Source organism: Eubalaena glacialis, chromosome 15 (assembly GCF_028564815.1).
Source record: "Eubalaena glacialis isolate mEubGla1 chromosome 15, mEubGla1.1.hap2.+ XY, whole genome shotgun sequence".
Taxonomy (NCBI): Eukaryota; Metazoa; Chordata; class Mammalia; order Artiodactyla; family Balaenidae; genus Eubalaena; species Eubalaena glacialis.
Genome location: NC_083730.1, coordinates 25452323 through 25466378, shown reverse-complemented (window position 1 = coordinate 25466378; position 14056 = coordinate 25452323).

Genomic DNA, 14056 nt, shown 5'->3' with positions numbered 1-14056 from the left:
TATGCTTCTATATTACTGCTGTTCTAGCAAACTAATACACCAAGCAGTCCACCACTTGCTTCCCCTACTTTGCCCATGTATGCAAAACTGTGTATTTGACTAAAAAATATCACCAAAGTACTAAATGTTCAATGACAGGGGATTGGCTGAATGCATTATGGCACATCCATCCAACAGAATACTACGCCTTTAAAAAGAAGGACGTAGAAAGTTATTTAATGACTTGGAAAGTCCTTCACAACAGGTTGTTAAATGAAATTAAGTTTAACAAACAATATGTAGAACATAATTCCAATTTATTTAAAAGTCTGAAGAACTGGGTTGGAAATGTAACTTTTATTTTTCAATTTTTATGCATTTGTACAGTTTGCATACATGAATATATTCAATATATATACAAAACTAATATATGTGCATGTATTCAAACATATACAAGTGTATATATGTAATATATCAAAATATATACATAATTGGACCTAATTTTCACAATGCTGTGAGTAAAGTATTATTGTCTCCGTTTTACCCCTGAGAAAATATAATACAAAACAGTTTGTATTTTTTTTTTAAGTTACTGAACGTTATACACCTAGGTTACTCAGACCTCCAAGAGTTCACCTTCTAATATAAACAACATAAACAGGAAAGTCCAAAGAGAATGGATTTTTATGGTTGTTTTATGGTGATTTAGTTGTGAACTTGAATTTTTATGGTAAAAGAGAGGTGATGGTGGAAGGAGAGACTATAGGTTAGAAATGAACTTTAAGACTCTGGGGCCAAAAAGAGTCTCCGGATGTCCCTGGAATTCAGGAAATCCCAGTTGGAAGATCAGGCATTGTGGCCAGAGACCAGATCCACAGACTGGCAAAAATATAAAGAGAGCCAGTTTCCTGGGTAGGAAAATTAGAATTCAAAATTCTTTCAATTAACTACAATAGTGAACAAAAATGAGCTGAATGACATTTAAAGGAACTCGAAATTTCTGCATTTGGGTTCAAAATACCACTGCCCAACATAGGAACAGTTAACCGAAAAGGAAATACTTGCGACTTCCCTGGCAGTCCAGTGGTTAAGACTCTGCACTTCTACTGCAGAGGGCGCAGGTTCGATCCCTGGTATGGGACATGCCTCATTGTGTAGCCAAAAAATAAATTAAAAAAAAAAAAGAAAGAGCAAATACTAATGGCTCTTAAACCTCACCAAAACTCATAACAGGAGAAAGTCATATGAAAGCTACCCTGAGATATTTTCTCAAATCAGATTGGCGAACATCAAAAAGTTTGATAACACACTGTTGGCAAAGGTGTAGGGACCAGACCCCATACATTGCTGGAGGGCATGTACATCAGCATCACCAACAGTTTGACAATATTTTCAAAATTATAAAACACATACCCTTTGACACTGCAACATACACTTCTAGAAACCTATTTTACAAATATGAGTTCACACACAAGGGAATTCCCTGGCGGTCCAGTGATTAAGACTCCGAGCTTCCACTGCAGGAGGCACAGGTTTGATCCCCTGGTCGGGGAACTAAGATCCTGCATGCACTGCAGTGCAGCCAAAAAAAAAAAAAAAAAAAAGCACACAATTGAAATAATTTACATAGAAAGATATTTACTACAGTAAATTTTTTTTGGTAATTTAAAAAACATTTTTTATTGTGGTAAAATACAAACAAAATTTACTATCTTAACCATTTTTTAATGTACATTTTTGTAGTATTAAGTATATTTACACTGTTGTTTAACTGTCCCCACCATCTATCTCCAGAACTTTTTCATCTTCCCCAACTGAAACTCTGTACCCATTAAACACTAACTCCCTTTTCCTCACTGCCCCTAACCCCACCAATGCAACCACCATTCTACTTTCTGTCTCTATGACTTTGACTACTTTAGATACCTCATTTATAATCATACAGTATTTGTCTTTTTTGTGACTGGCTTATTTCACTTAGCTTAATGTCCTCAAGGGTCATCCATGTTACAGCACATATCAGAATTTCTTTTCTTTTTAAGGCTGAATAGTATTATGTTAAGGTAGTTTCCTTCTATTTCTAGTTTGTTGAGTGTTTTATCACGAAAAGGTATTGAATTTTGTCAAATGCTTTCTCTGCATCAATTGAGATGATCACGTGGAGTTTTTTCCCCTTCATTCTGTTAATGTGGTATATTACATTGAGCAATTTCTGTACACTGAACCATTCTTTCATTCCAGGAATAAAGCCCACTTGGTCCTTTTAATATACTGTTGAATTTGGTTTGGTAGTATTTTGTTGAGAATTTTTGAATCTATATACATTAGAGATACTGATCTGTAGGTTTCAGGTCTCTCTCCCTCTCTCTTTTTTTTTTTTTTTTTTGGCAGCGTGGCATGTGGGATCTTAGTTCCCTGACCAGGGATCGAACTTATGTCCCCTGCATTGGAAGTGTGGAGTCCTAACCACTGGACCACCAGGGAAGTCCCTAGAATTCACCTGTGAAGCAGCCATTAGGTCCAGGGCTTTTCTTTGTTGGGAGATTTTTGATTACTGATTCAATCTCTTTACTAGTTATAGGTCTATTCAGGATATCTATCTCTTCATGATTCAGTCTCTGTAGGTCTTGTGTTTCTAGGAATTTGTCCACTTCATCTAGGTTATTCATTTTGTTGGTGTACGATTGTTCACAGTACTCTTATAATCTTTTTTTATTTCTGTAGCATAGGTTGTAATGTCCCCACTTTCATTTATGATTTTAGTAATTTGACTCTTCTCTCTAGTTTTCTTAGTCAGTCTAGCTAAAGATTTGTCAATTTTGTTGATCTTTTCAAAAAATCATCTTTTGGTTTTGTTGATTTTCTCTATCATTTTCCTATTCTCTATCTCATTTATCTCTGCTTTAATCTTAACTATTTCTTTCCCTCTGCTAGTTTTGGGTTTAGTTTGTTCTTTTTTTTTTTTCTTAGTTTCTTAAGTTGTAAAGTTAAGTTGTTGATTTGAGATCTTTCTTCTTTTTTAATGTAAACATTTATAGCTATAAATTTCCCCTTTAGCACTGCTTTCACTGGGTCCCATAAGTTTTTTTTAATTTACTTTTTATTGAAGTATAGTTGAATCCATAAGTTTTGTTATTTTGTGTTTTTATTTTCATTTGTCTCAAGATATTTCCTAATTTCCTTTGTGATTTCTTCTTTGATCCACTGGGTTATTTAAGAGTCTATTGTTTAATTTCCACAAATCTGTGAATTTTCCAGTTTTCCTTCTTCTACTGATTTCTAACTTCCTTCCATTGTAGTCAGAGAGGACACTTTATATGATATCTATCTTTTAAATCTTTTGAGACTTAATCTGTGGCTTAACATATGCTCTATTTTTGAGAACGACCTATGTGCACTTGAGACGAATGTGTACTCTGCTGTTGTTGAGTAAAGTTTTCTGCATGTGTCTGTTGGAGCCAGTTGGCTTACTGTGTTGTTCAAGTCCTCTCTTTACTTACCTTCTGTCTGATGGTTCTATCCATTATTGAGAGAGGTGTATTAAAGTCTCCAACTATTATTGTAAACTATTTCTCCTTTCAATTTTGCCCATTTTTCCTTCCTGTATTTTGATACAGTATTTTTTGTAATGTTGAAAGACAGAAAACAACCTAATATCCATTGATCTTCAAGATACACTTATTCTTTTTTTTTTTTTTTTCTTTTTTCATTTTTTGGCCACATGGCGCAGCTTGTGGGATCTTAATTCCCGACCAGGGATCAAACCTGTGCCCCCTGCATTGGAAGCACAGAGTCTTAACCACTGGACCGCCAGGGAAGTCCCAAGATACACTTATTCTTTCTAAGATATACTTTTTTTTTTTGGCTGCATTGAGTCTCTTGCTGTTCGTGGGCTCTCTCTAGTTGCGGTGAGTGGGCTCTACTCTTCACTGTGGCGCGCGAGCTTCTCATTGTGGTGGCTTCTCTTGTTGTGGAGCATGGGCTGTAGGTGCTGGGGCTTCAATAGTTGCAGCACACAGGCTCAGTAGTTGTGGTGCACGGGCTTAGTTGCTCTGCGGCATGTGGGATCTTCCCAGACCAGGGATCGAACCCATGTCCCCTGCATTGGTAGGCGGATTCTTAACCACTGAGCCACCAGGGAAGTCCTAAGATATACTTTTAATTGAAAAAAGAAAACCAAGCAGTGCATATTGTATGTTACTTTTGTCTAAAAAAAGAGAAAGTAAATACATACATATGTGTGTATTTGCTTATGCCTTCAGAGAATAACTCTGGAAGGATAAAGAAGAAATTGGTAAATCTGACTACCTCTTAGAAGGGGAACTGGGTTCTTGGGAACCAGGGTGGGAGAACAAAATCTTTCTCTGTGTGCACTCTTGTACCTTGTGAATTTTGTACCTCGTGAACATATCACCTATTCAAAAAGAAGTATGATTAAAGATTTTTAAATGCTGTAGACTGAAAACTTTAAAAAAAATGGGTAAGTTATGGTTCAAATTAAAAGGATCCTAGAAGGTATTAGATAACTGTAAGTTCAGTAAGTAGGGCAGGCTGCTAAACAAGCTTGCTTGTATTCCGGAAAGCTCAGTTCAGATATGATGTAGTAAAAGGGAAAGAGCTGGAGCTAATTATTCATTTGTTAGTTCGTTTATACTCTTCTTCCCCCAAATATTTAAAATGACTTGTAAACACATGAAATACAGAAATTGGAACATTGAAAATAGGAGGAGGGAATTCCCTGGCAGTCCAGTGGTTAGGACTTGGTGCTTTCACTGCCGTGGGCCCAGGTTCAATCCCTGATCAGGGAACTAAGATCCTGCAAGCTGCGTGGTGCAGCCAAAAAAAAGAAAAGAAAAGAAAAGAAAAAAAAGAACCAACAAAACAGGAGTAAAAGAAGGGTCAGGGCATAAACTGGAGCCAAATGGGTAGACCAGGTGTCTTTCTAAACCTCCTAAGTTGAGTTTTTTATAACTGCTGGTTTACAGTGTCTGCCATGCAGCTTTTCTGTGTTGCAAGTTGAATATAGACTTCATGTGTGAATAATTCTTCATCTACAGGGTGATGACTCTCTTCTTAGAACCTAAAGGGTCAAAAAGGACCCATGCCTATTAGAAGGCCACTCCACAAGCAGGATCAAAACTATCTCTAGATTATTGTTTCAAGCCTGTCCAAGAACAGTGCTCATGTTTCCAACTTTTCTGAGAAAGAAGAGCAGACTTTGGAGTCAGACTTGACTTTGAATTCTGGTTCCACAATTATGAGCTGAATGATTTGAGAAAGAGACTATCCTAGTCTGTTCTTAGTTAGCTCCTATAACTGAATACCATACACTGGGTAGCTTAAACAACAGACATTTATTTCTCACAATTCTGGAGGTTGAGAAGTCCAACCTCTGTTAATTAAGGCGCTGGCAGATCTGGTACCTGGTGAGAACACTCTTCCTGGTTTGTCAATGGCTCTTGTCACTGTAGCCTCACATGGTGGAGAAAGAGAGGTCTAGTCTCTTTCTCTCCTAATAAAGACACCAGTCCTGGGACTTCCCTGGTGGTCTAGTGGTTAAGACTCTGTGTTTCCACTGCAGGGGGCACAGGTTTGATCCCTGGTCAGGAAACAAAGATCCCACATGCTGCACGGTGAGGCCAAAAGAAAAAGAAAAAAAGACACTAATCCTGTCCTGGGGGCTCCACCCTCATGACCTTACCTAAACCTAATTACCTCCAAAAGGCTCACCTCCTAATACTGTCCCATTGGGGTTAAGGTTTCAATATATAAATTTAGGGGAAACACAAACATGCAGCCCATAGCAGCTACTTAACCTCTGTGAGACTAGTTTTCTATTACTGGAGACAGTAATACCCCACTCATATCTCACAGATGCTTTGAGAGTTAAATTAAGTAATGCATGTAGTGTGCCCTTTTCTGTAAATGTTAATTCACCTGCATAACCCAGATGGTAATCAACTCACATGTAGTTGCTAGTTTCTGGGTGCCCCTCCTAACAGGGATATACTATACATTAACCAGAACTAGATTAAGGGCAATCAGGATGGTGAGAGGTCTCATGTTCGATGTGGAATGGCTGACAGAACTGAGGATGCACAATTAGATAAAGAGAAGACTTGAGATAAATATGGAGCAGGGGGCATGACCACTTATTTTGTGTGTGCCAGGGAACCAAATTAGGACCACAGATCTGAAGTTACAGGTTGCAGATTTCCACTCCATGTAAGAACTTTTTGACAATAAGATCAATACTAATAATTAACAATTCACGTTGTGGATTGTTTGCTATGACCTATATGCACTGTTATTTTATCTAAATCTGCAAGCAATTCTGTGAGAAAGAGTTGATGTAGAAATTTATTTAATGGCCTGGAAAACATTTCACAATAGGTTGTGAAGTGAAATTAAGCTTACTATTAATGAAATGGTCTACCTGGAAGAAAAATGAGATTCTGATCATTACATGTGTTCAAGCACAGGCTGGATGAACAGATAGTCAAATAAAATTGCACCTGGGAAGGGACATCAGCAATTATCCAAGTTTCTTTATATTAGAGGTGAGGAACTGAGCCTTAGGGACATGAGAGGACTCAGACAAGGACACACAGCCAGTAAGCTGTGCAGATGACTGGACTGAGCAGTCCCCTAGGCATCCCTGTAGGCAGTGATGACGAATCCCCTGCAATGCCAGCCCTGAGCAGTCAGGTAAGACACTGCTGCGGACAGTGTTGAATACCCAGAGGCAGTGACTCCTCAGGTCCAGAGTGTTGCCTGCCTGGCCGAGTGAGAGGCTACCCAGTTAGTTCTCAAACTCCTCCTGCCTGCAGGAGAGCCCAGCTATACATCTAAGTGTACAGAGTCCCTGTTCATCTTTCCTTACCCGGAGCCCTGAGGCTAAGCCTTGCGAGAAAGCTGTTTGGACAGCCAGACCACCACAGTTCCTAAGAGAAGCTGTCCACTGCCTCACTGCTGGACTTAGAGGGGTTACTGTGCAGTTGTCAGCGTCTCCTTCCTGCTGGGGCCAAATTAGGATGAGTCACAAACTAATATTAGCTAACGATGTTTTGAAGACACCTACCATACCAGGCACTGTGGTAGAAGTTTCAGGTGTATTAACTCACTTAATGGTCATTATGACCCTCCAGAATAGGTACTTATTTATCATCCTGGTTTTACAGTCCCAAGAAGTTAAACTTCCCAACATCACAAAGCTAGCAAGTAATGATTCGAATCCAGGCAGTCTGGCTGCAGAGCCCACTCTTACTAGAAAAGGTCATCTCAGAGGTCTTTATGCCAACACCACCAGTGTGTGAAGATATGATGACTTCCATAGAGTTACGTCACCTTGCTAAGTAAAATGGGCTGTTATACCTGGGTGTATGAGCGTTGAGCTGTAAGCGCCTTCTAATTGTCTTGATGAACTCACTCATGTTGACGTGATCAGGCACCAGGAACTTTGTTTTATCCAGGACCGGAAGTTGCTTCTCACCTTCCCATCATTCTACCGGGATTTTGGTGGGATGCTGCTCTTGGATAGGTCGGACATCTTCTCCTCTTTGTTCGAAGGTTCGGCGCCGTTTGAAGGTTTTCTCCGACCGCATGGCGCGGCAGGCTGGGCGGGGGCGGCGAGGTGGAGGGTCCCGGCGGCCCCAGGCGGTGGCTGCCACGGCTCCGACTGTGGCGACAGTGACTGCTCTTGTGTCTCAACAATCTGTTTTAAGCCTAGTCGTCTGTCTATTCTCAATGTTTATATACTATTTTAATTTTTATTATAAGAACAGCACAGGGACTTCCCTGGTGGTGCAGTGGTTAAGAAGCCGCCTGCCAATGCAGGGGACACGGGTTCAAGCCCTGGTCCGGGAAGATCCCACGTGCCGCGGAGCACCTAAGCCCATACGTCACAACTACCGCTAAACTAAAAGCATTAAAATTGAGATACACTTTCTCTACCTTTTGGCTTAAAGCTGTAGATGATCCACGTTTTATGTTAAGTGTGTGACTAAAATGTTATTAAAAAGCATTTTTAAGAGTATTTCAGTTATGACTGTTAGGTCAAGCAGTCATCAAAATTCCCCCACTCCATGTGCATGTCAGTTTTGAAAATAGCAAAAGGAAACATGTTCTTCACAGATATTAATATCAAACATTAAACATTTTCAAAGTCCAGCTAGAATAAATAACCAGTGCTTCCTACTACCGCATGGGGTTCACTATGTACTATTTGTGTGAGAGCTATCACAGAAGGATCACAGACCCACTTGAGACTGGACATTAGCAGGTCACCATGAACCCTTGTGTGTTTAGATGTGTGTGGAAAACTTGTATCTGTGAGTGGCAGTTATTCATTGTAACTGAGGAAGAAAAAGCAATATTACTGCAAACAGGCCCTCAACCCCAATCAGCTACTCTTCCCGATGCACGCATCTGTCCACATGGCTAACTTTTAATATGTACATTTTTACATTATGTAAATTCTTAATTAGCCTGACTTGTTTAGATTGTATACATCATTATATCTGACATTCTTGTAACTACTGTGTGATCAATAAGATTCCTATAAGACACTCTGCTTTTTACAGACAAAAATACCACGCGGAGAGGGGCGACTTACTCATATCCCACATTAGTGGGTGGTCACTCTATTTACAGGGTCTTTAAAACAAGTACATTTTTAATGAATTAAGGTGAATAACTGCACAACTAAAAACTGAAGAAAAAAACAAAAAAGATTGTTCACGTGTTAATTTCTTTTCCTTCAGATTGTTTAAAGTCTATCTTCAAAGTCAACAATAAGAAAAATAAATAGGGCACCAGAAAAAAAAAATCTAGGAGGGGGGTCAGGAGGGATTTTTATACTATCTATCTATCCATATATTTTTTGGTTGCATTGAGTCTTTGTTGCTGCGTGAGGACTTTCTCTAGTTGTAGCGAGCCGGGTTACTCTTCGTTGTGGTGCGCAGGCTTCTCATTGCGGTGGCTTCTCTTGTTGCAGAGCACAGGCTCTAGGTGCACAGGCTTCAGTAGTTGCAGCACGTGGGCTCAGTAGTTGTGGCTCACAGGCTCTAGAGCACAGGCTCAGTGTTGTGGCGCACGGGCTTAGTTGCTCTGCGGCATGTGGGATCTTCCCGGACCAGGGCTCAAACCCATGTCCCCTGCATTGGCAGATGGATTCTTAACCACTGCACCACCAGGGAAGTCCCACTATCTGTATTTTTAAAATACTTTACAATAAGAATACATTAATGTATTAGTTGTAGAATAATATTAAACTCTAGGAAAGATGCATTGGTAAGTAAAGGGTTTGGGGAGGTGACCCATGCTGCTGTTTTAAATTGTGAAACATGTCATGAGAAGAAATATTTAATGGACACAGCTTAAAGAACAGTATTGTTAAACCCACTACCCAACTAAGAAATAGTAGCATTGACTAAAAAAAATTGCACAACCTAAGAGTAGAGAATTGTTTTATTCGGTGGACTCTCTGAGGACCCAAACCCAGAAGACAGCCTCTCAGATAGCTCGGAGGAACTGCTCCGAAGAGGTAAGGGAGGAGCCAGGATATATGGGAGTTTTGTAACAAAATCCAGGTAGTCAGACATCAAAAGATTATTGTTAATTAAAGAAAACCAGTCATCTCAAGTTAATGAATTTAGTGCTTTTCTCTGTATGGGGAGATGCAAAAGTATGGGCTCATTGAAATCATTCCTTTGATACGCACCTCAGCTATCTGGGGCCAGTATCCTGTGTTTTTCATCCCGAGTCTCCTCAGAGTGCACCACTGGGGTGTGGTTGCAGTCGCTGAGGGCTTGGTGGCAGGCATCCTGTCTCCACCCTGAGATCCCTTAGGGCTCAGTGTTGGGGGGGTGAGGGGGTTGCTGCTGTAATGTGATGGCTTGATGGCTGCAGCATCCCTTGTTTACTGATATGGCAGGCAACATTTTTCATTCACAGTAGCAATATCCCAGAAAGCCCTCTCTGTGCTTCTCCTTGATTGCATCTCTCTCCCCTGAGGTAACCACCATCCTAACTTCTATGCTAATTACTCTCTAGATTGTTAGAAATTGTTTTACCACTTTGGTAATATTGTTTAGTTTTGCCTATTTTTGAATTATATAAAAATCATTCAGCATGTATTATTTTGTGGCTTTTTTTTCTCTCAAATTTTTTTTTCACGATTCACCCATGTGGATGCACACATCGAAGAATTCACTTTTATATTTACTTTTTTATTGACTTGCCTATAGTAAACTGACAAATGTTAAGGTTGTATCTAAATCTTCTCTTATGTATATCTTCTCAATATATAACTGTGTAACCACCAATCACATGGAGATAGACATTTCCAGCACCCTAGAAAGCTCACTTATTCTTCTTTCCAATCCCCCAGAAGTAACCACTCTTCATACATCATGCAACATAATTACTTTTGAGTTTTCATTTTTCACTGCTACATAGTATTCCAGTATACACATATTTTGTGAATTTAGACATAAAATGATTGCTGACTGGCTTTTGGATCCCTTGATCAGGTGAGCTAAGAAAGCTTGCCCCCGTGATTTCATTAACCCTAGACTCATTACCCCTAGACTCTACACTTAGCATATATATAATATAGACTGACATGTCAGAATTGATTTTTGGGGTGGGGGGCAAGAGAATAGTTGTGTGGTATAGAACAGTGGCTACCAAGTCCAGTCCAAGGATAGGTAATAAGCTTTCACCAACCAGGCTTCCCTAGTGGCACAGTGGTTAAGAATCCGCCTGCCAGTGCAGGGGACATGGGTTTAATCCCTGGTCCGGGAAGATCTCACATGCCGCAGAGCAACTAAGCCCGTGTGTCACAACTACTGAGCCTGTGCTCTAGAGCCCGAGAGCAACAACTACTGAGCCCATGTGCCACAACTACTGAAGCCCGCGCACCGCAACGAAGAGTAGCCCCCGCTCACTGCAACTAGAGAAAGCCCAACGCGCAGCAAAGAAGACCCAATGCAGCCATAAATAAATAAACAAATTAATTAATTAAAAAAAAACTGTTCACCAACCATAAAAAGAAAAATATGGAGAAGCAAGAAGAACTACAATCCTGCAGCCTGTGGAACAATAACCATATTCACAGAAAGAGAGACCAGATGAAAAGGCAGAGGGCTATGTACCAGATGAAGGAACAGGATAAAACCCCAGAAAAACAACTAAATGAAGTGGAGATAGGCAACATTCCAGAAAAAGAATTCAGAATAATGATAGTGAAGATGATCCAGGACCTTGGAAAAAGAATGGAGGCAAAGATCGAGAAGATGCAAGAAATGTTTAACAAAGACCTAGAAGAATTAAAGAACAAACAGAGATGAACAATACAATAACTGAAATGAAAACTACACTAGAAGGAATCAATAGCAGAATAACTGAAGCAGAAGAACGGATAAGTGACCTGGAAGACAGAATGGTGGAAATCACTGCTGCGGAACAGAATGAAGAAAAAAGAATGAAAAGAAATGAAGACAGCCTAAGAGACCTCTGGGACAACATTAAACCCAAGAACATTCGCATTATAGGGGTCCCAGAAGGAGAAGAGAGAGAGAAAGCACCCGAGAAAATATTTGAAGAGATTATAGTCAAAAACTTCCCTAACATGGGAAAGGAAATAGCCACCCAAGTCCAGGAAGCGCAGAGTCCCATACAGGATAAACCCAAGGAGAAACACGCCAAGACACATAGTAATCAAATTGGCAAAAACTAAAGACAAAGAAAAATTACTAAAAGCAGCAAGGGAAAAACGACAAATAGCATACAAGGGAACTCCCATAAGGTAAACAGCTGATTTCTCAGCAGAAACTCTACAAGCCAGAAGGGAGTGGCATGATATACTTAAAGTGATGAAAGGGAAGAACCTACAACCAAGATTACTCTACCCGGCAAGGATCTCATTCAGATTCGATGGAGAAATCAAAAGCTTTACAGACAAGCAAAAGCTAAGAGAATTCAGCACCACCAAACCAGCTCTACAACAAATGCTAAAGGAACGTCTCTAAGTGGGAAACACAAGACAAGAAAAGGACCTACAAAAACAAACCCAAAACAATTAAGAAAATGGTCATAGGAACATACCTATCGATAATTACCTTAAATGTGAATGGATTAAATGCTCCAACCAAAAGACACAGGCTCGCTGAATGGATACAAAAACATGACCCACATATATGCTGTCTACAACAGACCCACTTCAGACTCAGGGACACATTCAGACTTAAAGTGAGGGGATGGAAAAAGATATTCCATGCAAATGGAAATCAAAAGAAAGCTGGAGTAGCAATACTCATATCAGATAAAATAGACTTTAAAATAAAGAATGTTACAAGAGACAAGGAAGGACACTACCTAATGATCAAGGGATCAATCCAAGAAGATATAACAATTATAAATATATATGCACCCAACATAGGAGCACCTCAATACATAAGGCAACTGCTAACAGCTGTAAAAGAGGAAATCCACAGTAACACAATAATAGTGTGGGACTTTAACACCTCACTTACACCAATGGACAGATCATCCAAAATGAAAATAAATAAGGAAACAGAAGCTTTAAATGACACAATAGACCAGATAGATTTAAGTGATATTTACAGGACATTCCATCCAAAAACAGATTACACTTTCTTCTCAAGTGCGCACGGAACATTCTCCAGGATAGATCACATCTTGGGTCACAAAGCAAGCCTCAGTAAATTTAAGAAAATTGAAATCATATCAAGCATCTTTTCTGACCACAACGCTATGAGATTAGAAATGAATTACAGGGAAAAAAACATAAAAAACACAAACACATGGAGGCTAAACAATACGTTACTAAATAACCAAGAGATCACTGAAGAAATCAAAGAGGAAGTCAAAAAATACCTAGAGACAAATGACAATGAAAACACAACGATCCAAAACCAATGGGATGCAGCAAAAGCAGTTCTAAGAGGGAAGTTTAGAGCAATACAAGCCTACCTCAAGAAACAAGAAACATCTCAAATAAACAATCTAAACTTACACCAAAAGGAACTTGAGAAAGAAGAACAAACAAAACTCAAAATTAGCAGAAGGAAAGAAATCATAAAGATCAGAGCGGAAATAAATGAAATAGAAACAAAGAAAACAATAGCAAAGATCAATAAAACTAAAAGCTGGTTCTTTGAGAAGATAAACAAAATTGATAAACCATTAGCCAGACTCATCAAGAAAAAGAGGGAGAGGACTCAAATCAATAAAATTAGAAATGAAAAGGGAGAAGTTACAACAGACACCACAGAATGACAAAGCATCCTAAGAGACTACTACAAGCAACTCTATGCCAATAAAATGGACAACCTGGAAGAAATGGACAAATTCTTAGAAACGTATAATCTTCCAAGACTGAACCAGGAAGAAATAGAAAATATGAACAGACCAATCACAAGTAATGAAATTGAAACTGTGGTTAAAAATCTTCCAACAAGCAAAAGTCCAGGACCAGATGGCTTCACAGGTGAATTCTATCAAACATTCAGAGAAGAGCTAACACCCATCCTTCTCAAACTCTTCCAAGAAATTGCGGAGGAAGGAACACTCCCAAACTCATTCTATGAGGCCACCATCACCCTGATACTAAAACAAGACAAAGATACTACAAAAAAAGAAAATTAAAGACCAATATTACTGATGAATATAGATGCAAAAATCCTCAAGAAAATACTAGCAAACAGAATCCAACAAAACATTAAAAGGATCATACACCATGATCAAGTGGGATTTATCCCAGGGATGTAAGGATTCTCAATATACACAAATCAATCAATGTGATACACCATACTAACAAATTGAAGAATAAAAACCATATGATAATCTCAATAGATGCAGAAAAAGCTTTTGACAAAAAAAAAAAAAAAAAGAAAAATATGGACAAAACTGTGAATTTCTCACGAAAACAAAGATATCTTTTATAAACGTATTCACACTAATGAGCTACTGTTATCCTTTATTCCCATGTTCCTCTTCACTCTTTTGGTGTCAAAATGTCTTCTTTTATGAAATAATGGTGATAATAAGTCAC